Raw genomic sequence first — 6477 nt, 5'->3', positions numbered from 1 at the left:
TCAGGTCATGATCCTGGAGTCCCGGGATCGAGTCCCGCATTGGGCTCCCAGCTCCATGGGGAGTCTGCTTCTCCCTCTGACCTTCTCCTCGCTCATGTTCTCTCTCACTGTCTCTCTCTCAAATAAATAAATTAAAAAAAAAATGTTAGTATATCTTTGCTGTTTTTATATGATGGATCGACCCTTTAAAAATTGCAAAGAGAGGCAGTCTCGGGTCAAAATGGCGAGCAGGCCTGCCGTTGCAGCATCAAGCCAATGGCTGGAGGGTATTCGAAAATGGTACTACAATGCTGCAGGGTTCAATAAATTGGGGTTAATGCGAGATGATACAATACATGAGAATGATGATGTGAAAGAAGCCATAAGAAGGCTTCCTGAGAACCTTTATAATGACAGGATGTTTCGCATTAAGAGGGCACTGGACCTGACCATGAGGCATCAGATCTTGCCTAAAGAGCAATGGACAAAATACGAGGAGGATAAATTCTACCTTGAACCATATCTGAAAGAAGTTATTCGGGAAAGAGAGAGAAGAATGGGCAAAGAAGTAATCATGGAGTTGAAAACTGTCGTTGCAGCTGCCCTCGAGTATTTTTAAGAAGTTGAATAAAGCTGAAATGTACAATTTAGAACTATCTGAGCTGCAAATGTATTGCTTTAAATAAATATCTATTATGATTACTAAAAAAAAATTGCAAAGAGAAGCACAGAAAACCTTTCTGCTATTGGAGGGGCTATTTTATTTTTCCACCTTTAAATATTTGTGGAAACAGCCAAATATGGGATTTTCAGGATGAATGGATTTAGTGGATTGGTAGACTTGCTTATATGCTGGATGGCTTTGCTCATTACAAAGGGAATTTTTTCCGAAGTTTGTTTTCCGGATGCTGGCTCAGTGCTGCCCCATAGTGGCCAATTGTAGGAATGGCTACTTAGATAAGTCGACCTTTTCTCATTAGAGCATACCTGGGCTGGGTGGGGTGTGTGAGTCAGGCAGGCTGGGAAGGTGGGCTTTTGGCCCCGGAGTGAGCAATTCAGTCCACACCTCAGGAAGGAGAGTCATGTTTGTATGACCACCAGTGACTCCGCCAAGAGGAAACCAAGCGCACTTTATCTAATATGGTCATACCTCCTGTGTCATTTACTTAGAATGTTTGACTTTTCCTCTTCACATGCTCAAGTTCATTTCTTGTCGAAAAACAGAAAAGCACGTTACGGAGCTGCTGTGCTATCTGGCGTGCCCTTGGCTTTCCTCCAAGGTTGTTGGAAGAAACAGCCACATGAAAACCACTTCTGCTTTTGCCATAAAACTTGTGGAGGCCGTTTTGTTGTTACCAGTTCTCATGTGAAAATTCTTCTAAAATTTAGGGCCAAGAGAAAGTTTGTATTCTCTGAGAAATTGCTAGCCAGGCCTCTTTTATCATAAGAAGCGTTCTGTGACTTACCAGGCTTGCCTCTCGGCTTTAGCCACTGACAAACAGAGCCAGGCTCAATGCCTATTCTCAGCAGTTAAATGGACCCAAAATGGGTAATGTTTCCTCCTTGTTTTCTTGGTACTAATTAAAACATTTTTGTGTGTGTGTATGCCTCTTTTAATGATTTTGCTGCATATTAGACTTCAATCTACACTCCCATATTTTTTCAAGAAAGAGGCAAGGAATCAATAAATTAAATGAAAAGTGGAATACTTGAGGTTTTTGTGTTGTTTTTTCTGGTGAAAAGATATTTGAGATGATTTTAAGTCAGTGGTTGCACTTGGGTTTTCGAGCCTAACAAGTTTATGGGTCAAAGATTTCACACAGTAATGTGTCTTTACTTGGAAAATGAGACAGTCATGTAAATAATGCCATGAAGGAAGTGGCAAGTTGTGGGCAAAAGATCAGCAGCTACTAAGGTTCATTTCCTTATCTACTACCACCAAGGATTAATACTGAATGAGTGTCGACAAAGACAGAAAGCTGGTGGCCTATCTGGACCAAAGACATTTTTCCTGCTGCTGTCTGATGAACCATCATGAAGGCTACATTTCATTGTAATCGTGTTTAAAAATAAAAATGGTCCTGGGAAGGTCAAGACATGAGTTCCTGAAACCTCTGGGCAAAGGAGGTGCATCTCTAAGTTCTCGTTTCAGTCTTGGTTTCTGCCTCATTCCCGAGAGAGGTGGGATCCTCGTGGGAGCAGAGGCTGCTGGGGAGAGAGATCTATTCTGCTTGAACATTAGATAAGCTCCCTGACCTCACGGCCCCCCTCGAAGATGTCTCTACAGCCTCTGCCAGCAGACTCACCTACTAGCCCTCCAGGTGCGCCCAGCTCCTCGCTCTGTTTACTCTCAAGTAAAGCCTTCCGTTTACTCAGCAAAGATTCTTTTTTTTTTTTTTAAGATTTTATTTATTTATTTGACAGAGATATCATAAGTAGGCAGAGAGGCAGGCAGAGGGGAGGGCGGGGAAGCAGGCTCCCTGCTGAGCAGAGAGCCTGATGCGGGGCTGATCCCAGGACCCTGAGATCATGACCTGAGCCGAAGGCAGAGGCCCCGCAAAGATTCTTTTAAGACAGGCTAAGCACATGGTTTACTCTGCTAACAAGCTTTGGCGTTTATTGTGAGGACCTGTGTTGACTTACTCTTGAGTCTTCATTGACAGTCACTGCGAAATGTCAGTGCAAACACAAGGAGGCATCCTGGGAGCCTGCAGTCCTGACAAAGCACTCTGGAAAGGGCCACCCTTCCTGTTTTGGTTAGAACCACCTTGAGAGTTAAAAAACCACAATAATATACCCACCACAAAAGATTCAATGATCATCTCAAATGATCTCCTTTTAGTTTTTAGATTCAATATCTGAACCCTTTTGCTCAAGGTTTCTTGAAAGCTCCCTGTGTTGATTCTAGACAAGACTCTATCTGGGCCTGCAACTTGGTGGGCCCCCTGCCAAGAGCGCAGTCCCGAGCATCCTGGGGACCACGGCACAGCTACAGAGCACCTTCAGCTGCGGGTTCAAGGACAGCTCAGACTCCACGTGGTTGTGTGATCTTGGGACAGTCATTTCTTCTCTCTGGCTCTGGTTTTCTTATTAGTAAGGTGAAGAGAAGTGGTCTCTGTACGCATCTCTGCAGCTAGACGGGGTCTCAGGCCTGAGCTCCAGGCCCTAGGAATGCTCAGAAATGTTTGTTTTGAATGAAGGGATGAATAAGCCACGCCAATTGATCTCTTGGGTCTTGCTCTGACGTCTTGTGCCTGAATGCTTCCAAAAGGTCGGCTCAGTTTGAGTCATAGTCTGACAAGCTCTGCTAACAAGGTCATTGTAGATGGCCACAAACTTCTAGCGTCTGGATCCAGCCCTGTGGCTGCCCAGTCATCTCACCTGCCTCTGGCTCTTGTCTTCCCCTGGCTCCCCATCCAAGCTGATGATTGTAAAGGAAAAATCTTTTTAGGTTGAGGGGCCTGTGTATTTGGTTCATCTTTGTTGCCTGGAAACTGTTGACATCCCAAGACATTCTGTTACCTTCACTGGGTAATGAAAAATTGATGACTTTTTTTCTCTGTCAACAAACTCGCAGCCTGTTCACCTTGGCTGGGAATAGATGGGAAGCTGGCTCCTTGCTCCGAGGCTGTTTGCTCTCATTCTCTTTCAAGCAAGCGCTTTGGTTTACTTTGCTTAGAGGCAGGATGGGGAGTGGGGTGGGGGGAGGGTGCAGAGCTGAGACTGGCGGGGGAGGGGACAAGATGAGTGTGACTGTGTGTGGCTGCTCTCTAACATGGAAAGAGCTGTTTTCACCTCCTTCCAGTGCTCCTTCAGTTTCAGCAAATGCCTCTGCCCAGCAGATCGGCCACACCTCTGCCCTCCAAGGTCGCCCTGTGCGCACCCCTCCCAGAAGGCTGGTCTAGTCTCCTTGGCCCTGGATCCTCCTTGTCCTCAAGAAGCCTTGGGGCCAATCTGCAATGCACAACCAGCGCATTTCCATCCCACTCATTTCTCCTCCTGGCTGTGCCTTAGCCTTGCGGCACTCCCCCCAATGCCCCCGCCAAGGACAGGCAGATCTTCCAGGACAAGATGTAGAAGGGACCTCAGAGACAATCTGAGCCCCTCATTTTTAATATTTGTGGAAGAGGAAGCTCAGAGAGGGGAGGTGATGAGGCCGAGAAACTAGGGCATCCACCATCCTGGTCTCATATCAGGTTCAGACCGCCATCCCAGCTTGTTATAGAATAGAGCTGTTTCCAGAGTCCTCCTTGGCTTGGACAGCCTCACCTTCCTGCTTACAGGTGGGGAGGGCAGAGCCCAGAGACTGGCTTCTGGGCACCCTCTTGGGGACACTGTCCCTGGGGCTCAGACCGAAGCTACTCCTTCTTTCCCAACTGCAGGTGCACAGCTTTCCCCCCAGTTAGCAGCAGCCCCGAGTCTCCAAACGGCACAGGAACCCTTGCTGTTTGCTGAGGCGGCGCCTCAGGGGATGGGTTCTTCTTAGCTAGTCATCGATCTTGGCCCAGCCTTTTGCTCAGTGGCCCTTTGGACCGGTGCTGCTCAGACTGAGATCCCTGGGCCCATGCTGGCTCACAGACCATTGTTACCCGAAGACAGGCCCAGGAAATTCTTACTGAGAACCTGAGAGTCACACTGAGAAGATTTTACAGCAATTTGACATGGCTGCGTGTGTAATATTTAAGCATTTCATTTCATTTTTCCCCTAATTCCATTTGTATTGCACCTTACAAAAAGTCTTCGTCTGCAACAGACTGGAAGTTAAAAAACATAAACAAAAACAAAAACAGCCTGGTCTTTCTTCACAAATGGCTTGGGAAGCCCTGCTCCTGACCTCCTTTGCCTGCCTATGCTGTGGTGATCCCCTACGCGGCGGTCCCATGAAGTTCTCTGTTTGGGCAGCAGGGGGCGCCAGAGACATAGATAATCTGTCTTTCCCCAAGCAAGAACCATTCGTTCTGGGAGCATCCTCCATTTGACACTTTCTGGATGCTGGGACATGGAGAGAAAGAAAGGCTTTTTTCTTCTTGATTTGCTTCAGCTGAAAGCAGTCTCAAGGAGGAACATCTAAGAAGCCTATCCACACGGAGATGGAAGGTAAGTGAAGATTGCTGCTAGGGGCTTTCTTTCTAGGGTAAGTGTAGCTCTAGGACTTGGGTGTGTAGCACAGGGCACGGAGTCAGGCTACCTGGGTTCAAATCCTGCCTTCTCCTCTTGGTTGTTGTGAGGACTCGGGAAAACCACTCAAAGTCTTGGAAAGCCCAGTTTCTTCAAGTGTAAAGGGGCCGTATTAATGGTTCCTATCCCATAGGGCTTTTGGGGGATTAAAAAAGATAACCCACATGAAGCACTTAGCACTGTGCCTGGCCCATAGAGACACCCAGCTAATGTGTTCATTAGTGTGATAGCTCCCCCGTGCCTGTTGTCTCAAAGTTCCTGTGAAGTTGGGAAACTGCCCCCCCCCCCATTCCAGACGGGCAGATGGAGGGCAGCCAGGCCCTTTTCCACCAGTCATACTGACCACTGGACCCTGTAACACCGAGAGATTTGGCTAAGCCCCCACCTCCTCCAGGAAGTCTGTCAAGATGGATAAAGTCCAGGTGTCTTCCCACTGTGGCATTATTCTTCAAATTACTAATTCTTCTAATTTCTTCCTCCTCCAGATCTCCCCAGCCCCAGGCCGAGTCTGCACATTTCATAGTGTATAAGGCATCCTTCCACTGGAAGACACTGTGACATGGTGGTTATGAGCCTGGCAGGTGGAGCCAGGCTGCTGGGTTTGGAATTCTGGCTCCATATATTGCCAGCTGTGTGACTTCAGGCAACTTCCTCGACTCCTCTGAGCCTCGATTTCCTTATTCCACCTCGTGCATTACCATGATGATTGAGTGAGGTAATGCAGGTGAAGGCCAGGTGCCCGAGAAACCTCAGGAGATGAGGAGGCTGAGGCTCAGGAACGGGAGGAACTCAGTATGGGGTGCTGGACCCCAGCCATACCCCAGTAGGGAAGTAGGCACTTTGGTCATCCGTTGGCAGTTGAGGGAACCGAGATCGGTTTACACACATCTGCTGGAATGTGAAGAGCGGGAATGGGGTCGCTGACCTCCAGTGTGTGCAGTTTCCTCTAGCCTGCTTCGTGACGGGAGGCTGGCAAACTAGAGGAATTTGGGGCCCTCAGCACCCAGAAACAAACATTCATATTTTCTGCTTGCTCCTGGCCCCAGGAGGACCTTTAAGAGGGTAGGGTTTAGTGAGGGAGTGGGGCTCCCAACTGGGGAACCCCCAGAACTTGTAACAGGCAGCCCTTGGGCAGTTAAGAGAGCTTGCCAAAGAGTGTGGGAGTGAGCAGCAGGGGGCGCTGTGACACCGGAGGAGAGCCCAGACCTCTCCTGGGGGAACAGAGTAGGGATCTGACTGCTCCATAACCAAGCTCAGCCTGATGAAGCCGGCTAAGGGGAGCAGTCTACCCATCCGCTCCAATGAGGATCTTCAGCCGGA

General features: G+C 48.3%; 1 pseudogene; it reads left to right on the top strand.

The window, feature by feature from the left end:
- Nucleotides 1–210: 210 nt before the first annotated feature.
- LOC116872082 lies at nt 211–683 on the top strand (annotated as a pseudogene).
- Nucleotides 684–6477: the final 5794 nt, after the last annotated feature.

Source organism: Lontra canadensis, unplaced genomic scaffold (assembly GCF_010015895.1).
Source record: "Lontra canadensis isolate GAN:19392208 unplaced genomic scaffold, GSC_riverotter_1.0 scaffold28, whole genome shotgun sequence".
Taxonomy (NCBI): Eukaryota; Metazoa; Chordata; class Mammalia; order Carnivora; family Mustelidae; genus Lontra; species Lontra canadensis.
Note: the sequence above shows the minus strand (reverse complement) of the source record. Positions and strands in the feature narration are given on the sequence as shown.